Raw genomic sequence first — 26,442 nt, 5'->3', positions numbered from 1 at the left:
TCTCTGTACCTAGCGCTGTATACAAATCTAAGTGATATATATATATATATATATATATATATATATATATATATATATATATATATATATATATATATATATATTTATTCAGTGACTTAACCCTTTCAGGTCTCCTGGCCACTATAGTGGCTTTCTCGGCATATTTAGGCATGAATGAAAACTGTTGCGTGAGGCTGGTGAATGAAATGAGGATACGAGCTGCTCCCCTGGCCCCTCTGCCTCCACCAGGCATGCGCAGATCACGATATTTTGGTTTAAACAGTCTGAGAAGAGCTAATCTTGGTGCGGGGTTGGGCTGCACGTACTAGTTTTATTATACTGTTGATCTGGCAATATTTTTTTTACTATTTTGGTATCAAGCAGTTCATTTAGCAAAATAATTTTATTTGCAATATATTTTTATTGCTCTGGAGGATACATAGCTCTCACCTCCCTCCTCCCTTTCATATCCCCCTTCCTCCAGCCCCCTACCTCCCACCGATTCCCCACCCCTCTACCTCCCACCCTCCACTTTCCCTCCAACCCTCCTACTTCCTCCACCGTCCTACCTCCATCCGATCCCCCTCCCCATTACTTCCCACCCTCCACTCTCCCACCAATCCCCCACCCCCTGCCTCCCGCCTACGCCCATAGCTGCCGCGTACAGGCAAGCAAGAGATTTCCGAGTTGTATGTCTTAATACTTATTCATTTCCTGGGTGTTAGAGTGTCTGATTGAAGGAAAATAATCACATATTTATGATTTTAGGTTTCTAAGGTTGTTTCTGTAATGCTAGGTGAAATTAGGCTCGACTTCTCGTTCCTATTTCACCTAACGTGGAGCGGGGTCCTCTTTCGAGACCGGAGCTAGTGCAATAAAGAGAGGCAGGACACGAAAACTCTAGGCAACAACCTTTACACGTATATTACCATAGTCAGACACAGGACAAATCAGCAGATATTACAGCACAATATATAGCAATATAAAACCTTATCTAGGATATGTGTATCTCGCAGGATACTTGCTTCTCTGATACTAATGACAACATAACAAACCTAGTGTATCAGGAGTGCAGTAAATATTGGCGCACGCGCGCGGGGGCGCGGGGGGGGGGGGGCGGTAGTTGAGTTGTTGTTGTTGTTTATGATTCTCTCCTCAATTCGAGGAGACCGGGCCTTGCTGTAGCCCGGTTGCTGGTGGTTGTCTTGAGTAAAGGTAAGGGGGAAGACAGGGCCTGGGGAATGCCCAGCACACACGCCCTGTCTCCTGGCTGAGTTGCGGTGTGTGTGGTAGTTGAGATTCACTAGGAGATAGGGAAGGTGCGGGGAGTGACTTGGGACGGCTAGGAGAAAGTTATGGTAATACTGGAAGGCGGCAGACATTAGCCGTGAAATTTATATGGTTTCTACTAGCCAAAATACTTTGGTAAATGAATCTTATCCTTGATTTACACTTACTTGAGATTTGGGAGTGAGAGCGAGTGGTAAACAAGATTTTATGGGTAGCGTGGGGGAAGGAGAGAATACTATTGATACTTCCTTTCACAATATTCCTTCACAGTAATGGGGGTATGTCTTTATAGGCACAGGCTTATTAATTATATGACAGAGATGTCACTCACATGTATAGTCAAACAGATCTCGTTCCACAGCGTGGGGGAAAGATAGAATACTATTAATACTTCCTTTCACAATATTCCTTCACAGTAATGGGGGTATGTCTTTATAGGCATAGGCTTATTAATTATATAACAGGGATGTCACTCGCACGTATAGTCAATCAGATCTTGGTCCACATTCTCGTCCTTTAACTTCTCACTGTGATCTGATTTACCCCGATATTCACTATATGAAATCACTGCACAATACTTACACTAGGGGAGAATCACACTTAACCTAAATCACTCATGTTACAATATCACACGTATTCATCAGGGGGATAGGCAGGAACATGTCATTGGTGATCCTGCTGGGCTAGGGGCACCGTCAATGCGGGGCGTGCCGAGAGGGCACGGGACGGCTCGCAAGGGCGTCCTCTCGTGTCCTGAACTCCCCGTGGCTTCCGGACTTGGCTCCGGCGTGTGGCCCTCGGGACTGGGGCCGAATAGCTCCAGGAACCTCTGTGACAGGTCCCGGCGTTGTGGGGGCGTGGAGAGATCACGCCCGGGTGTCCTGGGGAGAACCGAGATAGACTGTGGGCTGCGGTCTCCAGCGTCTAGGGGCGCTGACAGGGGAGGACTGCGGCAGCGACTTCCACTGGGGCCCGTCAGGTGCGTCTGCTCTAGAGCCAGGCGTAGAGAACAGAGACCAGGGGAGGCTGGGAGGCCTGTATGGGTCACTCTGGGACAGGAAGCCTGGGCTTCAGTCTCCTGCCGTGGGGACGTCCCTCTACTCTGCACGCCCTCGGAGCGATCATAGATCGTCTCACGAGGGAGGGAGCGACAATAGGTCGTCTCTACCACGACACTCTCAGAGCGACCATAGATCGTCTCACGAGGACGGGAGCGACCATAGATCGTCTCTACCGGAGCACCTTAGGAGCGACCATAGATCGTCTCTACCGGAACACCTTTGGAGCGACCATAGATCGTCTCTACCTGAACACTTTGGGAGCGACCATTGATCGTCTCTACCGGAGCACCTTGGGAGCGACCATAGATCGTCTCTACCGGAACACCTTGGGAGCGATCATAGATCGTCTCTACCGGAACACCTTGGGAGCGACCATAGATCATCTCTACCGGAACACCTAAGGAGCGACCATAGATCGTGTCTACCTGAACACCTTGGGAGCGACCATTGATCGTCTCTACCTGAACACCTTGGGAGCGACCATTGATTGTCTCTACCTGAACACCATGGGAGCGACCATTGATCGTCTCTACCTGAACACCTTGGGAGCGACCATTGATCGTCTCAACCTGAACACCTTGGGAGCGACCATAGATCGTCTCTACCTGAACACCTTGGGAGCGACCATAGATCGTCTCTACCGAAACACTTTGGGAGCGACCATAGATCGTCTCTACCAGAGGGGCGCCGTCTGGAGTTTGATTTCTAATTCCACCCCTAGCTAGCTCAGCCATTCCACTACGTGAAGGTAGTGTCCTTCTCCTACGGTGGCGGTGGCATGGTGGCTGCATGTCACAGGGGTGCATGGCCCAGGCTGACATGCGTCGCTGTTGCCCGGAGTGGTGGTGGCTGATGGCGGCTACCCCGTGGAGTCCGTGTGGGGGTGTTGGCATATTTGTGGGCATCCTACGCTGTTCTTGGCTTGCCCTGTCGTCGGGGATACTATGGTATTCTTCGGGGGCACTGTTCAAGCCACGCATTTTAGTTTCTGTAGCCTTTTATCCATGTACAGTACCATTCATTTATTTGTTACCAGGCGGACATACATGTACAGCGAGTGTTGCCTTTTCCGTTGACAAATGATTGTTAGTGTTTCCTTACTTTTTTCTTATTTATATTTCATGAGTTTCTCACATTTCCTGATTATACTTATAACACCGTCAATTCTGAGAAATAATAAATATTTGATCACTGTTTCTACTGCTGCCTGTAAGTACACAGGATGATATAGTTAGCAACAATAAACTAAACACACGTACATACAAAAGGCAAGCTCGAAGGCTTACCCCCATGTCCTCACCCCCACAGCCTTGGACAGTACTAAGCAAAATAAGAGCAACGTAAAATAAATTAGTAGTAACTAGTAAGTGATAGTTTTATATGGATCTTGTAACTGTTTCGTTTGTTTCCTGTAAAGAAAACATCTCAAGAATCATTCACAAATCACGTGAGATATAATGTACAATTATTAGTGCACTTTTTTTTTTTTTTTTTAATGGAACAACATGGACACAAACAATGCAATCAAGTCGCCTATGCACCAAGAAATCACCTACTCACCGAGACGGCAATACCCACCACGCTACCAAACACCATTTGCTAAGCAACTTCCCATCATTTTTGCAGCACTTGTATAGTGAGTAGAGCTCTAATGTTGTATAGGCAGATGTGTATTACTTCCTTGTGCATGAATATGATATTTTTTTCTTTATTTGCAAACCTTGACTTTTTTTTTAAAAATGCGTCTCAAACGTGACCTTGGGACCTAATTGCGACCTGAAGGGGTTAATACTTGAGACAAACTGGAACTACCAAGTTTTTCTATAAAGGGATGTGGTTGGCTAATGTATGATGACTATAACTGCGACAGCCTTCATGATATGTACTTTAAATTTTTCTGGCATTTATATTCCTGTTCGTATTCTGTAATAACATAGGCATTATAATATTGTTTTTGGTGATGTTTTAATCACTCCCCTATTTACATATTGCCAGCCATTTTGACGTCTGGCATACATACCCACCACTCATGTCCATTGTAACAGTACGAATGCCAGTTCTTTCATACAGTAGGTATTTACGATACTACTGCGACGTTGCCACATCTTAACAGGAGGTAACACAGAAGATATAGGAACTCCTTGAAGCAACTGTACAAGCTACTTGCAAGCAAAATTCACAAAATTCTTCGGAATTTAGTCACCACATTTCACAAAAAAGCCTATCCATATTAAAAAAATATATATGGTGGCTGGCATTCGGTCGTCTTTGATCAAATCTGCACCAAAATTAATTGGCTTCTGCACATCCACATAGTTGTTGTTTCCTAAAGGTTTGGTGAAAATTCCTCAGCAAATTTTCGAGATAATTTGGCAACACACACACACACACACACACACACACACACACACACACAAATACTATATCCCCTCGGCTTGTCAAAGGAGGATGATACAATTACTTTGCACTTGTCACCATTTCCATTGCTTAGTTCTTTCCTCACCCACCCTCTAAGCATGTCTAGACTGTTCTGGGTCTGTCTTTGCAGGCTGTTATCCCTTTGTGTGTGAACCCCATTGACTGATGATTCAATACTGTTCCTTTTTTTTTTTTTTTCTGTTAGCCATCTTAGCAAGTGGCCAACAAAAATGACAAAGTTTGGTTTACCGAAGACAGCTTCGAATTCAATCTGTCGGCATGGATGGCAAATATGAGGCTTGATATTCAATACAGAGAATTTTAGAGTTGTAGGGGTTAGGTAAAGACTTCATTAACCCCATCAGGACGAAAGCTCATTCTTGAATTGATTCATTCCTTTCGATCCAACGGAGTAATTTACTTGTATATGTGTTTCTTGGTAACATCAGATGATTTCTGTCAACTGTGGACACACCTGTAGCAATGAAGGGATCAGTAAAGACTACATCTGACTCTTTTATTTCCAAAAGTATCTCCAAGGCTAAATAACATCGTCTGGTATAGACCATTTTCAGCGACGTCACAGAAATCACATGGTTTTGTTTACGATTCCACATTGGACGGCAAACTCCTCTCAGTAATGGCTGTTCAGACAGGGATGTCAGAGACTGAACTGTCTGATATACGCAGAAATCTGGATCAACACCACGAAGATATGTACGGGAACAAGATAAAATGTTTGGGGCTGGACGCTTACACCATATCCAGGGAGAAATTCACCCATTTCAAATACTGGAGACTGAAACCAGATCTCAAATATGGTGATCTCTATCACTATTTGGTGAACACCCCATGAAAGTTCACCGGGGCATCCCTCAAGGTAAATGTGTGTAATATATATAGCTGGATTTGATATACAGTACATGTAAATTGTCCTGGTAATCAGTAAATTATTGCCGTGGGGCCAAGGGGGAAGGGACTGTAAACACTGACTGGGAGTCGAGTAGTTGAAGAATGACTGAAGGGTGGGGGCGTGGGAGGGTGGGGGGTTTGAATGGTGGTGGGGTGGAGGGTGGGATTAGGGTTGGTTTAGGGGGTAGGGGGTGGGGGGAAGGTTGGGGATGGTTGGTAAGGGGTGGGACAGGTAGGGGTTGGAGGGGAAGGGGGTTGGGTGGTGGTGGGGGGTATTGTAGGGGGCTGGGGGGCTTGTTGAGTGTTGAGGGCGTGGGATGGGGAGTGAGAGTTCGAAAGTGGGGGGGTAGGGGGTTGTTGGGTGGTGGGAGTGAGGGGTGGTGGGGGTCGGTGGTGGGGTTGGGGTTGCGGTGGGGGAGTTGGGGTGGCAGTGGGAGGGTGGTGAGGGTGTGAAGGTGGGGTGGGGGGTGTGTGAGGTGGTTGGGTGGTGGTGGGTGGGAGGGGGTGGGGGTGGCTCACCTGATATGAAATGCCTGCTACAGAGTCGGGTGTAGGCCGTTGGCTGCCAATTCTCCCTGTTCACGGCAGCTATCCACTTCTGTTTCCTTTCCTCATTGGCTGGAAACCGGCGGAAGTTTACCCCACTTCCACTTTTCTGCCATGTCTTACGGCCAAAGGCACAGCAATGGAATACCGTTGTGGAATCTGCAATGCTGTCTCTCTAGACGTCCGATTATTTGCCGTCCACCATATGGCGTCATAAACAAAGGTCACATGACCCGTGACGTCACGTGGAAAAGATCTATAGTCAGCCAAAAAAAGTCGTGTCTTTGTTCCAAACCTCCAAAATTATTCAAACAGATAAGTCAAAGCAGCAGGGATAGCTTCACAAGTCTGGCAACTGTATCATACCAGACGGTGGTGGAGGTGAGTGGTTTGGGGGTGCAGGTGGGGTACTGAAGGATGTGTGTGCTGCAGTAAAATGCTGTAAAATGCATAAATTACCTCAGTACATGTTTTCATATCCTACATGTTTTATATATTATGTATTACTGTCGGGTGGAAACTGTTGGGAATTTAACATACTGGGTAACTGGATTATAGTCAACTTTTATCACTGTTATGTCACCAAATGTCTACATATGCATCATCATGAGTTTATATTTAATCAAAATATACTGCAGTTTCATATACATGGCTTCTCAAACCTAATTCATCTTTGATATTTTGAATACTTCAGAGAACCAAATAACGGTGGAATACATTTTATAACGAGCGTTTGGAATTTATTGAAAAGTCATGATTATGATAATATAAAAAACGTTTGTTAGTGATAACATGGATCTCCCCTCTATTTCCTGTCGCCCAATACAGATAACTGAAGGACTGTGAAAATATGACTATATGCTGGTGGGTGTATAATTTGGTTTCCTCACCTTGCGTAACACCTGTGGCTAGTTTTCCCTCACCCCTTTACCAAAACACTAACAACTTGTGGAAACAAATGCTTTTCACGTTATAATTATTGTAAAGGCACCGCATGCCTCTGTGTAACACCACACATGGTATGTAATATATCCGGTCATGTTCAGGAGGTAAATATACAGTAAAAACACAGCTGTCTGTCCTTCATTCAGATGTTATGTGACTAGTTGATACCCGGCGGAGTGGGTGTGGCAAGAACGTGGGGAGAGGGGCAGGGTAGCACTTCATTATTTCTGCTAACGCTTGTTTAGCTACACGTTCTAGGCATTATTTCAGGTTGACAATACATTTCACTATTTACAGGCATTAAATCAGGTGTAACATCACATTTAACACCTGTACTCCACATTGTATTGCTAGACTACAGTGCCAACAATAACTCTGTCACATACATCCTCCACTACCCCACCTTCACCCCCAAACCATTCACCCCCACCACAGCATGGTCTGACAAAGTTGCCAGACTTGTGAAGCTATCCATGCTGCTTCGACTTATCTGTTCAAATATTAACTGGGTTGGGAACAAAGACTTTTTTGGCTGACTGTACTAGCAAGAAAAAAAAAATCAGACGGGTAGGGTTAAATAATCTGGAGATAGCAAGAATAAGACGCAAAACACGTCATGGTAATAAATAAAGGTGTAAGTTATGGAAGACAAGGGGTGCAGCTGTGGTCAGTCACCATAAGGACGAAATTTGCCCACGATTCCTTCAACCCGAGGACGCTTTTTTTTTTTTTTTTTTTTTTTTACTTTGCCCAGCATAGGAGACCTGCCTCGTACCGAAGGAATTAACTGAAGGCTGTGTAAAGTCATGTCTCCCGTAATGACCGTGTTAATGAAGGTTGTGTCAAGTCTCGGTGTTAATGAAGGCTGTGTCATGTCTCACTGATGATTTTAATGAAGGCTGTGTTTAACCTTTCCCATTCCAACTCTCAGTAAGCTGAAAAAATGGTGTGAACTTTGTTTAATAAAATAGGAAACACATCACGACAGTGAAAGGGTTTGTTGGTGATGAATATTTTATTTTTATATGCGAAAGGGTTTGTTGGTGATGAATATGATATTTTTATATGTACCCCTTCAGGCAAATGTCTTCACCATACTGAGATAAATGAGGCTGGGGGACACAGCAGCTTTTTTTTTTCCTCCTCACTACAGAGTTTCTTCAGAGCTAACAAAATTTTCTGCAAGTTGCAAGAATTAAAGAAAAATAAATGTCACGGTTCCAGGAGCTTAACCCGTTTGGCCCAGGATGTCCCCTGTATCTTATTCTTGCTGCCGCCAGTGTTACTGACGTTGTTTGTTTGTTTGTCCTTCAGTCACCCCCAAACAAAGGGCCAGAAACTTCAGGACCCCTATATATTCTGAATCAGGGTGACCCAAGGATGGTTCTAGGGGGGTCAAAATTCAGATGTGGGTCATTTGAAGTTACTAGTAGAGTGTTCTTTTTGGCCCGGGCAACGCCGGGTACCCCTGCTGCCCAATTTTTGGTATGGAGACTCACATGACCTCCAGTTCGGACATAGGCTATGTGTGGCTGACCTCTGAGGTCATTTGAGGTCACTGGTTGGAGGTCATTTGAGGTCACCGGTAATACATGCTCAAATGACTGGACCCAGCAGCCCAATTTCTGGCATGGAGACTCACATGACCTCCAGTGACGACATAGGCTATGTGAGGTTGACCTATGAAGTCATTTGAGGTCACCGATAATAATAAACAAAAGTGTGCACAAATACCGTGCGTTAGTCTATGAAAGCTGAAAAAGAAAGTTCCTGGACCTTTTATAATCTTCAAAAGCATAAAATGTACATGGTCTTTCTGAAGTAGAAAGAGTGAACTATAACAAATAGGACTAGAGTGTTCACTTTTTTGGCCCAGCAACACTGGGTACCCCTGCTATCCCTTTCGGGCACGGATAAGTTAATTAGTTTTGTGGGACATGACGCGCCGGCTTTTCTCACCTCCCCCCCCCACCCTCCGCGCACTCCAAAAATGTGTATTCTCAGCTTACTTTCACCACCCAAACATATTCATTTTGCCACAAAACCCACATATTCCTATTCATTGATGCTTGTTGTGCACGATAAGCAAAAACAAAAACAAAAACAAAAACACGCTATACATACATTAGGGCCATGTGAATATTCAGGAGCATACATCTCACTTCCCAACATCATAAGTGGAATGTTTACTAATCAATCTCTACTTGTTGTACATCATTGGAAAGAGAATTTTATTAGCTTTCGAATGCCGGAGATTGCAGTTTGATATGAGGTATGGGGTTCGAGTAATAAACGAAAAAGTAAAACCTATTTCCGACAGACAACAGATTTTTTTATTCAGGGAGCTCTAGTGAAAAACTTTTCTCACCACTGTTATGTTTATATTTTATCATCCTATGCAGAATTTCATTGGCTTTCATTTGAGCCAAAACGGTGATCCTAGGCCTCATAGTTTTCGAGAAAAATACAAAAAACTATGGTGTACCCATGCCGTGTTGTGACTGTTGGACAGTTTTCTGCCTTCCTCTAAGCTACTGCATGTATTTCACCAAATCTTTGTACACTAGATATGCACACTATACTCACATGATTCACTGTCACTATTTTGATAGCTGAATACTCACATTTGGTGCAGGGTAGAGACAGTGTAGTTGATTAGAAACAGTAGCACAATCTTCATTGGGCCAATGGCTGATAACAACCAGGATTGCTTCACAAACACCAAATTTCCTATTGCAAACACAAAATCTGATGACAACAGTGCCCAAACACTATACTCAGGACTACTGGTGTAGTGAAATATGTTGCACAGCCAGGATGGGGATAGGAGTGGAAATTTAAAGGGACAGAACCATGCAGTACCTTCCCCACTCACAGCTCATTTGGTACTGAATAACCTGTCTGCTCTCTTGCTGGTATCGGGACCCACAGTTGCCAATTCATTACTTTTGATGAGGAGCAGGGAAGTTATGATGCCTCCAAAAATGACGCCAATCATCCAAAAACTTTTCCTCTGATGAAAGTTTTTGTGCTTTAATGATGCCAAAAGCATCAATGAGTATAGTTGCAGCCACACCCATATGACGACAAATGCGTCATCGTGCACGGAGGGGCTAGTTTGATATAAAAGAGACCCTAGAGAAGAAGAATTAATTCAAATATAATCTGCTGGTTTCTATTAAAAAATTCAGTGCCAAACAGAATAGAACTGTGTATAGATAAAAAGAATATTAACGATGTCCTTCAGGTGGCCTGCAGTCCTGCCAGACCCAGGTTCAAATCCCTGCTGGGACAGCGAACAGTTTGAGGATTTGAATTTTATTAAATCAGACTTTACCAATCTACCAGAAGACCCGCTGACATGTCGTAAAAATACCACTGCTAATACCAATACACCAGTCCTGTATGAGACAGCCCTAGCATGTATTCAATATGGACGGTGAGCGTTACCACTGAAGTGGTGGCATGTAGAGGTGTATGGAATGTAGGAGGACTACTGGGCCTTAGGAGCAGGCTGTGAAGCCTATGCCCAGAGTTGGACACATTAAAAAAAAAAAAAAAAGTTGAAAGGTTGAACATGGATTTTGATCCCTGGTAAAGCAAAAAATATGTTATAGTGAAAAAATCATTGTGTGTGTGTGTGTGTGTGTGAATATATATATATATATATATATATATATATATATATATATATATATATATTAATATATAAGTTACCAGGTTTGGGCTCTGGAAACAACAAAACACCCACAGAAAGAGCCCACGGAGAGGTAGACAGCGCACGGTCCAGCTCCGTGCGAAAGGGACGTAAGTCCGCCCGGGCCGCGCTCCCCTATGACCCGCAACTTGCCCCCCGCCACCATAGCAGGAAACCGCAACTACTTTGCGGGCGACCTGACCCTCAACAAGACCAGGTGTGGAACTGTTTCTCCAGTTCCAAACATTACCCCTGAGACAGCCGGTAGCCGCTCACCCTCTTACATGAGACAGCCTGAAGCCGCTCTGGAAGAAATGAGGAGATGGCCTGAAGCCGCTCCTGCCTTCGTCAGTAGGCGGCCTACAGCTGCTCGGAAGGTGCCCTACAAAGCGATGGCTTGTAGCCGCTCGCCCTCCTACAGGAGACAGCCTGAAGCCGCTCTGGAGGAAACAAGGAGATGGCCTGAAGTTGCTCCTTCCTTCGTCAGGAGACGGCCTGCAGCCACTTAGAAGGTGCCCCTTGGAGAGACGGCCTGTAGCTGCTCACTCTCCTACAGGAGACGGCCTGAAGCCACTCCAGAGGCTAATCAGGAGATGGCCAGTAGCCACACCCACCTTTATCAAGAGACAGCCAGTAGCCGCACCCGCCTTTGTCAGGAAACGGCCAGTAGCTGCACCCGCCTTTTTCAGGAGATGGCCTGAAGCAGCTCTCAAGGTACCCCTGGAGAGACGGCCTGTAGCCGCTCCCCCTCCTACAGGAGATGACCTGAAGCCGCTCTGGAGGTCAATCAGGAGACAGCAACTAGCTGCTCCTGCCTTCGTCAGGAGACGGCTGGCAGCTGCTCTGAAGGTGCTCCAGGACAGTCAGCCTGTAGCCGCTCAACCCTCCTGCAAGAGATGGCTGGTAGCCGCTCCAAAGGAGCCTCAAGACAGCCACGGCCAGTAGCCGGGCTCTACAGCCAGAGACGGCCTGAAGCCGCTCCTTCATCAGGTGCTGAGCCCGGTCCACCCACCCATGACTAGGAGGGAGCCCCCCAGCCTGGAGGAGTGTTGGAGAGGCCCTATGACCACCACCGGGCTCTTCTTCCTACAGCCGGTGGAGACACCCCTGACAGACCCCGATACCGGCCGACGCCGCAGCTCATTCCTCACAGTGTCCCCAACCTTCAGGGACCGCAGCTTCCGCAACCTTCCGACCGCCCCTCAGACTCCCGGGCGGGACCTCCCTGCACCCTGACCCCGGAGATCCTCATCCTTCGTCAGGCACCTGACTCAAAAGTTCAGGCGACTGTTCGGCCCCAGCACAGAGAGCCAGACTCCCACCCCGAGCCCATAAGCCTTGGGCCCCTACGCCCCCAGCAGCCCTGGACGAGAGAGGATGCCCCTACATGCTGTCCCCTGCCCCTGGGACCTAGCAACCCCTAGCTGATCCCAGCCCCATCAGTAGGGAGGCTGAGACTCTGCCGCCACCCTTGTGCCTACCTGTGACACGTCTGACCTGAGTGTGAGTGAAAGTGAACACATGCAGCATAAAGACAGTGTAGTAGTGACAGGATAAAGTGAGCCGGTGGTTAGAGCATAAAAGAACGTGGTGGAAAAAGATAGTGCAATAAAAAGACAGTGAAGGACAGGTCTACCATTGTGAACAGTGCTGCTGTATCACGTGAAAATCATATGTAAGCCCGTGTGTTGAAATTCCAGTACCACCAGTTCCACCCGGGTACATGGTGAAGTAGTGTAATAGTGATCTACAGGCCGAGGTACAGTGAACACTCTATGCAACAGTGATGGCATATCTTGGTATGACAACACTTAGGTCCAGTGTAAAATATTATCGCTACCCAGGGAAATCAGACAACCACCACCACCGGCCTAGGAAATCTAAACTCCCCCACCTACATAAGTGTCTAGCTCAAGTGTCGTTCACCCTAACCAATTTGGTCCTGTACAGTATCCTGCGTGATACTATTATTCCATATCTGCAGCCCAAGATTTAAAATTGTCCAGTTTACTTGTATTTGTGACATCTGCTCGTTCCTGTGTAACACACATGTAAGGTGTTGCCTTGAGTTTTTGTGTTCCGCCTCTCTCTTATTTGTCTAAGCTCTGGTCTAGAAAAAGAACCCAGCTATTCACTAGGTGCTCTAGGGATGGGAGGCCAACCCTAAAACACTTAGCATTACACTCATGGACAGCAGTGGTTCTTGACCCGGGCATACGAGAGAGGTGATCAGGAAATACTATCAAAATGGCAACTAAACGCATGTGCAATTTTCCAAAATTCGACCCCGAACAGTATGGTGTTCACACATACCTGGCAATTATTAAACCTTTGCTGGATATCGGATTCGAGGACGATAAGCAAAAAATCACAGTCACCCTCCCATTACTAGGCAAAGCGGCAGCTAATATAGCACCAAAAATCGTTTTGGGACTCACTTGGCAAAGTTTCACGAAACTTGTGATTCAGGCCATCACCCCATCACTAGGCAAAGTGGTGGTGCTGTCCCAATTGGATAGCCTAACTTTTGATGGCAATTTGGATGACACTTTAATCCAGGCCATCTGGTCACCACTGCCTAACTGGAGGCAGATGACGAAACCTGGGAACAGATCATGTGTCACACACTTATCAGGGTCCTCCCCAGTTTCATCAAAGAACATTTTATCATACATGACTCTACTGGAGACCTGGAGAAAGATATCCAAGTAACAAGGCGCCTTCTAGTCATCCACTCCACCCCTCAACACATCGGCGCAATTGATCAGTTTCCCACGGACATCATCACAATTGACCCGTGGGAATTTTTTGCTTCCAGCCATGGATGCCCCATTCATGACATCCGCAAGCAGCTCAAAGCTGCCTGGCGCAGCAGAACGACCCGAGGGCACCTACAAGCCGCCCCACCACACCCCAATTGCCCCGTGCTTAGGGGAAACAAAAACCGGAAGAAAAAGCACAGAAGGCACCCACCACCACCCCCGCACCCCCCCTATCCTAGCGGGGGCCACTTCACATCCCCCCCCAGGCTACGACAGAGAGAAATGGCACATTTCCTTTCACTCTCCTCTCTCTATCTCTTCTCTTTTACCCTCCTCTTTCTCTGACCCACCTTCACCCACCTCCTCTTTCTTGTTCACCTCCCCTGCCACACCCTCAACCTCACCATCCCTACGGACCCCTAGCCCATCCCCAATAACCTCACCAGATGCCTCACCGCCCACCACACCCCACACCTCATCACCCACCACTCCCTCACGAGCACAACCCCCTGCCGACACCTACACTGCCCCATCACCGAACATCCAGACAACACCGTGAGGCCACACCTACCCCCCCACCGGCTCCTTCACTTCCCACACCACACCCCGCCTCCAACAACACACACCACGTGCCACACTCCACTCCTCAGCTCCTGCCATCCCACCACCGCTGCCAATACAACCACCTCCAACTAAGCCACCATGGTTCCACCACCACCCCCACACCCACACCATCCCCTGGCTTTGCACCCACCGCCCACCCCAAACTGTGAGCACAGAAACTTGCCACCCCCCAAGCCACCCCACCACCAAACACCGGGACGGCACCACAAGACCGCACTCCCTCCTCACCACCCACTCCCACCCTAAAACTTGCCATCACCCGTTCTGGCCACCTTCCACCCCCACCCGCAAGATACACCACCACCTCCCCAATCCCAACTCCGCCTTCCCCACTGCCAACCAATGCCTCCAACCCTCCCCCTGACTCCTATGACAGCTACATCTCACCCTCGCTTTCTCTACCTGCCTCCCCCTCCCCATCGTCCCCCACTCCACCATTCATCACACCGCATCACACCTCACCTGACAGCCGGCTGACACCATGTACTCCCGACTCCTCACCCATACCCTCACAACCGCCCTCCCCGCCCGCTCTGCCTACCACCCCGTTCCAAACCTCCTCACCTGCCATCTCAGGCCACCTTCTCCAGGCCCGCCCTTCCTCTCCTTCCACCCCAGCCACCTCCCCAAACCTCCAGTCACACCACCGCCCCAGCACGCCACCACAACACCTACAGCCCGCACTGCCCCAGCAACACAACGCCACACTCCCGACTCACCACCCACACCCACCCTCAAGACCAACATCACCCGCTTGGGGCACCTATCACACCAACCCCCAAGATGCATCGCCACCCCCACCCCTTCCACCTCACCATCAAACCCTACTCCTTCCTCCACTCACACCCCCAACACTCGAACACCAGCGACACCCCGAACCATGAGAGTTCAGCGTGCTACATGGGTGCCCTTCGGGTGCAGGCACCAAGTCTGCGGTCCCCTTCACCTCCTGCAGCTCCTCCGCAACACCAACGATGCATCCACCCTCTTCATGACCTGTGACCCGACCTCTCCTGAAAACCCAGCCACCACGGTCTGGACAGCCCTACTACAGCGACCACAACCATCTCGCCACACTGACACAGTACAAGTTTATCACCTTCAGCCGTGACTTTTTCCCCGGTGAAGGTGGTAAAATGCCGGGTTTGGGCTCTGGAAACAACACAACACCCCAAGAAAGAGCCCATGGAGAGGTAGACAGCGCGCAGTCCAGCTGCATGCGAAAGGGATGTAAGTCCGCTAGGGCCGTGCGCCCCTATGACCCGCAACTCACCTGTCGCCACCGTAGCAGGAAACTGCAACTACCTTGCGGGCGACCCGACCCTCGACAAGACTGGGGTGGAACTGTTTCTTCAGTTCCAAACAGCACCCCTGAGATGGCCGGTAGCCGCTCACCCTCCTACAGGAGACGGCCTGAAGCTGCTCTGGAGGAAACAAGGAGACGGCCTGAAGCCGCTCCCGCCTTCATCAGTAGACGGCCTGCAGCCGCTCGGAAGGTGCCCTACAGAGACGGCCTGTAGCCGCTCGCCCTCCTACAGGAGACAGCCTGAAGTCACTCCAGCCTTCATCAGGAGACGGCCTGTAGCCGCTCGGAAGATGCTCCTCGGAGAGACGGCCTGTAGGCGCTCACCCTCCTACAGGAGACGGCCTCCAGAGGCTAATCAGGAGATGGCCGGTAGCCGCTCCCGCCTTCGTCAGGAAATGGTCGGAAGCCGCTCTGAAGGTGCCTCCGGAGTGTTGGCCTGTAGCCACTCTACCCTCCTGCAGGAGACGGTTGGTAGCCACTCCGAAGGTGCCTCAAGACAGCCACGGCCAGTACCCGGGCCCTACAGCCAGAGATGGCCTGAAGCCACTTCTTCATCAGGTGCTGAGCCCGGTCCACCCACCCACAACTAGGAGGGAGCCCCCTAGCCTGGAGGAGTATTGGAGAGGCCCTGTGACCACCACCGGGCTCTTCTCCCTACAGCCGGTGGAGACACCCCTGACAGACCCCGATGCTGGCCGATGCCACACCTCACTCCTGACAGCGTCCCCGACCTTTGGGGACCGCAGCTCCCACGACCTCCCGACTGCCCCTCAGACTCCCGGGCGGGACCTCCCTGCACCCAGACGCAGGAGATCCTCATCCTCTGTCAGGCACCTGATTCAAGAGTTCAGGCGACTGTTCAGCCCCAGCCCAGAGGGCCAGACTCCCACCCAAAGCCCGGAAGCCTCAGGCCCCTATACCCCCAGCAGCCCCGGATGAGAGAGGATGCCCCTACGTGCTGTCCCCTGCCCCCAGGACCTAGCAGCCCCTGGCAGATCCCAGCCCCCTCAGTAGGGAGGCTGAGACTCCACCGCCGCCCCTGCGCCTGACTGTGACGTGTCCGACCTGACAGTGAGTGAAAGTGAACACATGCAGCATAAAGACAGTGCAGGAGTGACAGGATAAAATGAGCCGATGGCTAGAGCATAAAAGAAAGTGGTGGAAAAAGATAGTGCAATAGTGAGACTGTGAAAGATGGGTCTACCATAGCGAACAGTGCTGCCGTATCACGTGAAGATCATATGTAGGCCTCTGTGTTGAAATTCCAGTACCGCCAGCTCCACCCAGGTACTTGGTGAAGTAGTGTAATAGTGATCTACGGGCTGAGGTACACTCTATCCAACAGTGATGGCACATCTTGGTAAGACCACGTTTAGGCCCTGTGTAAAATATTAACGCTACCCAGGGAAATCAGACAACCACCACCACTGGCCTAGGAAATCTAAACTCCCCCACCAACAATAAGTGTCTAGCTCAAGTGTTGTTCACCCTAACCAATCTGGTCCTGTACAGTATCCTGCGTGATACTATTATTCCATATCTGCAGCCTAAGAATTATAACTGTCCAGTTTACTTGTATTTGTGACATCTGCTTGTTCCTGTGTAAGATTTAGTAATACACATGTAAGATGTTGCCTTGAGTTTTTGTCCTGCCTCTCTCTTATTTGTCTAAGCTCCGGTATAGAAAAAGAACCCAGCTATTCACTAGGTGCTCTAGGGACGGGAGGCCGACCCTAAAACACCTAGCATTACAATATACACCTAAAAGGATGAATGCACATATCTCGGGAAGCAATGGCGATATCAATGGAGATATTTTATGAACATATTCCCGGCATCATGGGGAAGGTTTTTAGGCATATATCACTGAAATCCATTAACTTTGAAATTTTGGTAGATCTTCACTTCAGCATTGATTTTTGCTACAAGAAAGTGGCATACACTAAATATTTTTATCCGAAAAAACAAAAACTGCAAAACCAAAATGATCAAATAGGACAGCGATAGATTATTTGCTGTTGGAGTTTTACTACCAGATCTTTGACTGTTGAACAGAATTTTCTGGATTTTGTCGCTGCTGGATTTGTTACTGCCGGATTTAGTCACAAACCCCCGTTGCAGAGATGCCCACCCTTGCCGGGCAGGTCAGCTTGTATATCAGCATCTACAGTACATCTAGCTGTCTATCTATCTGTCTGCCTTTACTTTTATTTTTATCTAGCCACCGATCTATTCCCTATCTTTCTATTTGTATCTGTCTACCTATCATTCGGTGAGGCAATATTTCAGTCAATTTTATCAGCATCTACCCTGTATTAATTATTCATTTCCTACTCCCACTGCCACAACCATGCCCACACTAGCAGGCTGAGCCATCCCTGCAATGTATAAAATGATGGTAGCTGTGGAGATGGTAGTGGTGGTATCAGTGATGGTGGTGGTGGTGGTAGCTGTGGTGATGATGGTGGCAATGGTGGTAGCTGTGATGATGATGGTAGTGGTGATGGTAGCTGTGGTAATGATGGTGGCAGTGGTGGTAGCTGTGATGGTGGTGGTGATGGTAGCTGTGGTGATGATGGTGGCAGTGCTGGTAGCTGTGATGGTGGTAGCTGTGATGATGATGGTGGTGGTGATGGTAGCTGTGGTAATGATGGTGGCGGTGCTGGTAGCTGTGATGGTGGCAGTGGTGGTAGCTGTGATGGTGGTGGTGGTGGTAGCTGTGGTGATGATGGTGGCAATGGTGGTAGCTGTGATGGTGGTGATGGTGGTAGCTGTGGTGATGATGGTAGTGGTGATGGTAGCTGTGGTGATGATGGTGGCAATGGTGGTAGCTGTGGTGATGATGGTGGCAATGGTGGTAGCTGTGATGATGGTAGCTGTGATGATGATGGTGGTGGTGGTGGTAGCTGTGGTGATGATGGTGGCAGTGGTGGTAGCTGTGATGGTGGTGGTGATGGTAGCTGTGGTGATGATGGTGGCAGTGGTGGTAGCTGTGATGGTGGTGGTGGTGGTAGCTGTGATGATGATGGTGGCAATGGTGTTAGCTGTAATGTTGGTGGCTGTGATGATGATGGTGGTGGTAGCTGTGGTGATGATGGTGGCAGTGGTGGTAGCTGTGATGGTGGTGGTGGTGGTAGCTTTGGTAATGATGGTGGCAGTGGTGGTAGCTGTGATGGTGGCAGTGATGATGGTAGCTGTGATATTGATGATGGTGGTAGGTGTGATGATGATGGTGATGGTAGCTGTGATGATGATGGTGGTGGTGGTGGTAGCTGTGATGATGATGGTCGTACTGATAACTTTGGTTGTGGTGGTGGAGATAGTGGTAGCTATGGTTGTTGTGGCAATGATTGTGATAGCTGTGGTTGTGGTGATGGTGATGTTTGTAGCTATGGTTGTGGTGGTGATGGCAGTAGCAGTGATGATGATGGTGGTGGTGGTTGCTGTGGTGGTGGTGGTGGTGATGACAGTAGTTGTGGTTGTGATGGTGGTGATGATAGTAGATGTGGTGGTGGTGGTGATGATGGTAGCTGTGGTGGTGGTGGTGATGATGGTAGCTGTGGTGGTGGTGATGGTACCTGTGGTGGTGGTGGTGATTATGGTACCTGTGGTGCTTGTGGTGGTGGTGATGGTAGCTGTGGTTGTGATGATGGTAGCTATGGTGGTGGTGGTGGTGGTAGTTGTGATGCTGATGGTGTTATGGTGGTGGTAGCTGTGATGATGATGGTGGTTGTGGTGGTCGTAGCTGTTATGATGATGGTGGTTATGGTGGTGGTTGGGACGATAGCTGTGATGATGATGGTGGTTGTGGTGGCAGTGGTGATAGCTGTAATGATAATGGTCGTTGTGGTGGTGGTGGTGATAGCTGTGATGATGATGATGGTTGTGGTGGTGGTGATGACAGCTGTGATAAAGATGGTGGTTGTGGTGTTGGTTGCTGTTCAGAAACTCCTTTAGACAAAGCATTTACCACTTAATTCAAAGTTAAGGTGGTCCAAAGATGCCTCTAATATGGACAAATGTTGAGCAGCCCAATAGGACCTTGAGGCTCCTCTGTAAGAAAAAATATATATATATATATATATATATATATATATATATATATATATATATATATATATATATATATATATACAAATATTAAATTGGGGAAAGCCCCAGGAATTAATGGAGTGTGTGGTGAAATGCTGTAGCATGGGGGTGAGATAGTAGTAGAATGGATGTGGAAGGTGTGCAGATTGGCCTAGGAGGAAGGTAGAGTCGAGAAGGATTAGAAGTCAGGTTTAATTATTCCCTTGTACAAAGGAAAAGAGGAAAAAGAAGTGTGTGGTAATCATAGGGGCATTTGTCTTCTTTGTATAATAGGAAAAGTGTATGGTAGGATACTTATTGACAGAGTCAGAGAAAGAACAGAGGACTTAGTTGGAGAAGAACAGGGAGGCTTTAGGAAGGGAAGAGGTTGTGTAGATCAGATATTCATTCTTAGATCTTTAGTGGAAAAGTTCTAGAGAAAGGAAAGAAGTTGTATGCAGCTTTCATGGATTTGGGGAAAGCATATGACAGGGTGGATAGACATGGATTGTGGAAAGTATCAAGAATATATGGAGTAGATAGGCAGTTGTTGAATACTGTGAAGAGTATGTATGAGGGTGCTAAGGCTGCAGTGTATGTGGATGGTGAACTGAGTGAATTTTTCTCTTTGAAGGTTGGGTTGAAACAGGGATGTGTCATGTCTCCATGGTTGTTCAATCTGTACATGGATGGGGTAATATATATATATATATATATATATATATATATATATATATATATATATATATATATATATATATATATATATATATATATTGCCAAACGCCTCAATTCCGTTTGGGGTGGCCATAAACAAATCGCCTCCAAGTCGCCCTGTCCCCTGCCATTTCACTGCCCTGCTCCCAACTCACACCCCCTCTCTCATATACATCTCCACCCCATCCCTCCATCTCATCCTCGGCCTCCCCCTCCCTCTTCCCCCCTCCACCTCACTCACATACACTCTCTTTGTCAGTCTTTCACCCTCCATCCTCTCCACATGGCCAAACCACCTCAGTGTGTTCCTCATAACGCTTCCTATCACATCCACATCCACACCACAACGCTCCTTTATATCCTCATACGTCAGCCTGTCTCTCCATGTGACTCCACAGGCTCCTCTTAAATAACTCATTTCCACTGCTCTCACTCTTGACTTGTGTCCTTCCAACAACGTCCAAGCTTCACTTCCGTACGTTAGAGTTGGTATCACAATACTGTCATGTAGTAACTTTTTCACTTCCATGCTCACTTCCCTGTTTCTTATCACTGCTTTCAAAGAACCAGCAACCTTTCTTCCCTGCTGTACCCTTTCATGCACTTCACCCTCCAAACCTCCATCCTTACTCATCACACTACCCAAGTACTTAAACGTACTCACATTTTCCAATTCCTCACCATCCAACCTCGCTGTACATTCACTGACTTCACCTCTCTCAAAGACCATCACTTTACTCTTCCCTACATTCACCTTTAGATTCCGTTTTTACACACTCTCCCAAACTCATCCACCAAGCCTTGCAGCTCCCCTTCGTCTTCACTCAACAACACAGTATCATCTGCAAACAACAGTACAGGGAGTTTCCAAACACTATCCTCTCTCACCAGGGCCACTCCAACATCCACTACCCTACCTTGTACCTCTTTTATTACCCCATCCATGTAAAGATTGAACAACCATGGAGACATGACACATCCCTGTTTCAACCCAACTTTCAAAGAGAAAAATTCACTTAGTTCACCATCCACACACACTGCAGCCTTCGCACCATCGTACATACTCTTCACAACATTCAACAACTTCCCATCTACTCCATATATTCTTAACACTTTCCACAATCCTTGTCTATCCACCCTGTCATATGCTTTCTCCAAATCCATGAAAGTCGCATACAACTTCTTTCCCTTCTCTAGAAACTTTTCCACTAAAGATCAAAGAATGAATATCTGATTTACACAACCTCTTCCCTTCCTAAAGCCTCCCTGTTCTTCTTCAACTAATTTCATTGTTCTTTCTCTAACTCTGTCAATAAGTATCCTACCATACACTTTTCCTATTATACTAAGAAGACAAATGCCCCTATGATTACCACACACTTCTTTTTCCCCTTTCCTTTGTACAAGGGAATAATTATACCTGACTTCCAATCCTCCGGGACTCTACCTTCCTCCCAGGCCAATCTGCACATCTTCCACATCCATTCTACTACTATCTCTCCCCCATGCTTCAGCATTTCACCACACACTCCATCAATTCCTGGGGCTTTCCCCGATTTAACTTTCTTCATTGCTTCCACAACTTCTATCCTACTGATTTCTTCCTGTCTTCTCACCTCCCTCCTTCTCCCAGCCATCCCCAGCCACTTATACTCGCATTACTTCCATCCTCTATGTTCAACAATTCCTTAAAGTGTTCTCTCCTTCTGCTCACTTTTTCTCCCTTCTCCACTAGTAATCTACCATTTTTATCTCTCACTCCCCTGCTAACTTCACTTCCACCCTGCCTTACTCTCTTCACCTCTTTCCAGAACATTTTCTTACAGTCCCTCCACTTTACACTCAAATTCCTTCCAAATTCCTCATCCACTCTCTTCTTACTCTCTCTTACTAATCTTTCCACCTCTCTCTTTCTTTCTACATATAACTCTCTCTTCCGCCTCTCAACTTCTTCCACGCCTCTATTTCTCATCCATTCATTGTATGCTTTCTTCTTTTGTGCCACAGCCTGTCTCACCTTTTCAGTCCACCACGCTGTTCCTTGCACCCCCCTCCGTCTTCTCTTCCTTCCACACACCACATCACATGCTGCACATATTTCTTCTGTAAATATCCTACACACACCTTCCACGTCTCCCGTATATATATAAATATATATATAGAGAGGCGGCATGCAGTCCAAATGGACCCAGGTTCGAATCCCGGCTGGGGCAGGGAACAGTTTAAGGATTTGAATTTGTTAAAAAGCAGACTTTTCTGATCTACCAGATGACCCGCCGACATGTCATTAAAGTACCCCCGCTAATACCAGTACGCCAGTCCTGTATGAGACAGCCCTAGCATGTATTCAATAAGGATGGTGGGTGTTAGTGCCGAAGTGGTGACATGTGGAGATGTAGGAGGACTACTGGGCCCCAAGGAGGACTACTGGGACTTGGGAATAGGCACTGAAGCCTTTGCCCAGAGTCGGACAAGTGAAAATATATATATATATATATATATATATATATATATATATATATATATATATATATGTATATATATATATACAGTGGTTCCTCGTTTTTTGACGCATTTTACTTCGACGCCTCGTTTTCAGTGCAAGAACGAAGTTTCCAAGTTGTCTCACATTTCACAGGTTTCCCTACATTTCGCTGCTCCCGGCTGGCAGCCGAAACTCAACAGACGATGCATACCAATGCTCATTCTAGGGCCCTTACCTACGAAATTACTAAGTATTTAGATTTGACTTCTACTTAAACCCGCCGCGTGCCAGTGCCATTTTAAAACGGTCTGACATAATGCTGCAGCCAATGCCAGTGCTGTTTTAAAACAGTTTAAAGTAAAAAACTTCACTGTGACAGCATTTTTCAAGATTCGTAGGTAAAAACTGGCAGGCATGTAAGGTAACTGTTCCTCTACCATTCTCGAGGCTGTCAAGGCCTTACACTCACTCGCTCCCCCCCCCTCACGCTCGCTCTGCCTCACTCTGCCTGTGTGCCTCACCCTGCGCTGTACATAGTGAAGGCATTTTTTAAATATTTTCATGTAAGTGTAAGTTGTAAATATTTTCTTGTAAGTGTAAGGACTATATAGTGAAGTCAAGTTGTAAATACCTTCTTGTAAGTACAAGGACTGTATGTAATAAAGTCAGGTTGTACCTATCTTCAAGTAAGTTCTTACCTAATTGTTCTTACCTAATTGTATCTTTACAGGAATGAGTCAAGCTCGTACTGTCCCGTGTCTTAAACCATATTTATCGTACATATCCTTAAATTTGTGAATTGTTTTGGCACACACTATTTCATTCGGTAGTGCATTCCATTGATCAATTGCTCTGTTTGGGAAACTGAATTTCCTTACGTCTTTATCACCTCTCTTCTTATGCAATTTTTTGCAGTGTCCTCTTGCTGATGCTTCTCCATATGTTAGGTAATCATTTATGTCTATTTTCTCCTTTCCTGATATGCATTTATATAGCATTATCATGTCACCTCTTTTCCTTCTCTCCTGTAAAGTTGGTAGATTCAGTTTATTTAGTCTGTCTTCGTAGCTTAGGTCCCTTAAGCTTGGTATCCATCTTGTAGCGGCCCTTTGAACTTTTTCAATCTTGTCTATGTGCTTTTTGAGATGACTCCAGACTACTGATGCATATTCCAGGGTTGGTCTAATGAATGATGTTATTATCCCTCTTAGCATGTCTACATTTATGTATGTGAATGCTATTCTCATATCTGCAAGCAGTGTATACATGTTCCGTACCTTCTCGCTGATGTGGTCAGCCGGAGATAGTCTGTTATTGATAATCACACCTAGGTCTTTCTCTCTTTCTGATGTGTATATGGTTTTATTTCCTAACTTATAATCCCAATCAGGTCTTTTTCCACTTTTACCAAACTTGATTACATGACACTTGTCCACATTGAATTCCATTTGCCATAAACAACTCCATTCATGAAGTTTATTTAATTCTTCTTGTAGCTCTTTACAAGAGTCTGTTAGTAATTCTCCTTTGTATTTTTGCATCATCTGCAAACATATTCAGATAGCTCTCATTTCCAGTGTTACTGTTTATATCATTTATATACACTAAAAACATGATTGGTGCCAGCACTGAACCCTGTGGTACTCCACAGTCACTTCTTTCCATGATGAGTAGTTTCCTCTTAGTACTGTCCTCATTTCTCTTTTTATGAGAAAGTCTTGCATCCAACAAAACAGTTTGCCTCGAATTCCTCCTTGATGGTACAGTTTCCATAAAAGTCTTTGGTGTGGTACTGTGTCAAAAGCTTTCTTGAAATCTAAATAGATACTGTCCACCCATCTCTCCCTTTCCTGTATTGTGTTTGTTACTCTGTCATAGTAGCTCAACAGATTAGTAACACATGATTTTCCTTTTCTGAAACCAAACTGTCTTTCTGTTATCGTACTGTGTTCTTCTAGATGATTTACCCAAGCTTTTCTTATAAGTTTTTCTAATACCTTGCTTACAACACTGGTCAGTGATATTGGTCGGTAGTTGAGTGGATTTTGTCTATTTCCTTTCTTGAATAAGGGGACAATATTTGCTTTTTTCCAAATAACAGGTAGTTTACCTTGACTCAAGGATTTCTTGAAAATTAAAAATAATGTTTTACATAACTCCTTTGCACATTCTTGTAATACCCACCATGAAATTTCATCAGGACCACTTGCTTTCCCTCTGTCTAATCTACTTAACTCCTCCTGTATTACTTTTTCTGCTATTTGTATATCTGGTAGTATGTGTGGACATGCGTGTTCCACACAGTCCCTCTCAAAATTTTTTTCTTCTGTAAAAACTAATTGGAAATTCTTATTTAGTGCTTCACAAATATCTTTCTCTTGTGTATAAGTGATTCCCTCGTCCGAAATAGATTGTATTATATCTTTTACTTTAGTTTTGCTTCTGATATAGCTGTAAAACAGCTTTGGTTGATCACTACTTTTATTTATTATATCCTCCTCAAACTGTTTTTGGGCTTCCCTCCTTATTCTTGTATAGTCGTTTCTTGCCTGTTTGTAATTATTATACGCCCTTTCACTATTGTGTCTTCTGTATCTATTCCACAACAAATCTCTTCTTTCTTTTGATTTTTTACATTCTGTATTGAACCATTTCTGTATTTTCTTATCTGCTTCTTTGTGCTGTGGGATGTACTTCTGGACTTCTATTTCATAAAATTCACAAAAAATTTTATATACAGCATTTAAATCTTGTCCTCTAAGCTCATTTTCCCAATCAACTTCTAAGAAATACTTCTTTAGGTCTTGATAATTTCCCTTTTTATAGTTTAGGCTCTTTTTGTAACTATCATTGCTGTTTACTATGTCATATGCTATCCTGAAGTTATAATTTAGTACTGCATGATCGCTTTTGCCGAGTGGAGGGTGATATATTAAACTGTCAATATCATTTTCTTGCCTTGTAAATATTAGATCTAGCACTGAAGGTACATCAAGTCCTCTTTTTCTGGTGGTTTCCCTCACATGTTGCGTTAAGAAAAACTCTTGTACGAGATCCAGGAGCTTTTGATCCCAACAGCTTTCTTGGCTATTTATATCTAGAGTATTCCAATTTATATTTGTATTGAAGTCCCCAGTTAGTATAATTCTTTCCGATTTCTCTTCCATTTTATGTAGCAATGATCTTACACTCTGAATTGTACTCTCTGCCAGGTCCTCATATTCGTCTCTTTCCCGTGTGTTTGATCTGGGTGGCATGTACAAATTGGCTACAATTAGTTTACCTTCAGATGTGTCGATCTCTACTGCAATCAGTTCTACTTGTGATGGTATATCTAGTTTTATTTCCTTGACTTTTAGATTTTTCTTAGTTAATATTATAATTCCTCCTCCTTTTTTTAAATATCTGTCTCTTCTCCATATATTGTATTCCTCTAAGTTTAGTATGTCATTTGATATCCTTGATATTAATTTTGTTTCAGTTAGGCATATTATTTGTGGTTCATTTTCTCTGACATAATCATTCATCTCTAGTAATTTAGATACCATTCCATCTACATTTGAGTACATCAACTTTATCATCTTGTTTATATACTTGTCATGACATGG

Source organism: Coenobita brevimanus, chromosome 86 (assembly GCF_032717465.1).
Source record: "Coenobita brevimanus isolate Jiangsu-jjx chromosome 86, ASM3271746v2, whole genome shotgun sequence".
Taxonomy (NCBI): Eukaryota; Metazoa; Arthropoda; class Malacostraca; order Decapoda; family Coenobitidae; genus Coenobita; species Coenobita brevimanus.
The sequence above is the reverse complement of the archived record's forward strand: the minus strand, read 5'-3'. Positions refer to the sequence as shown.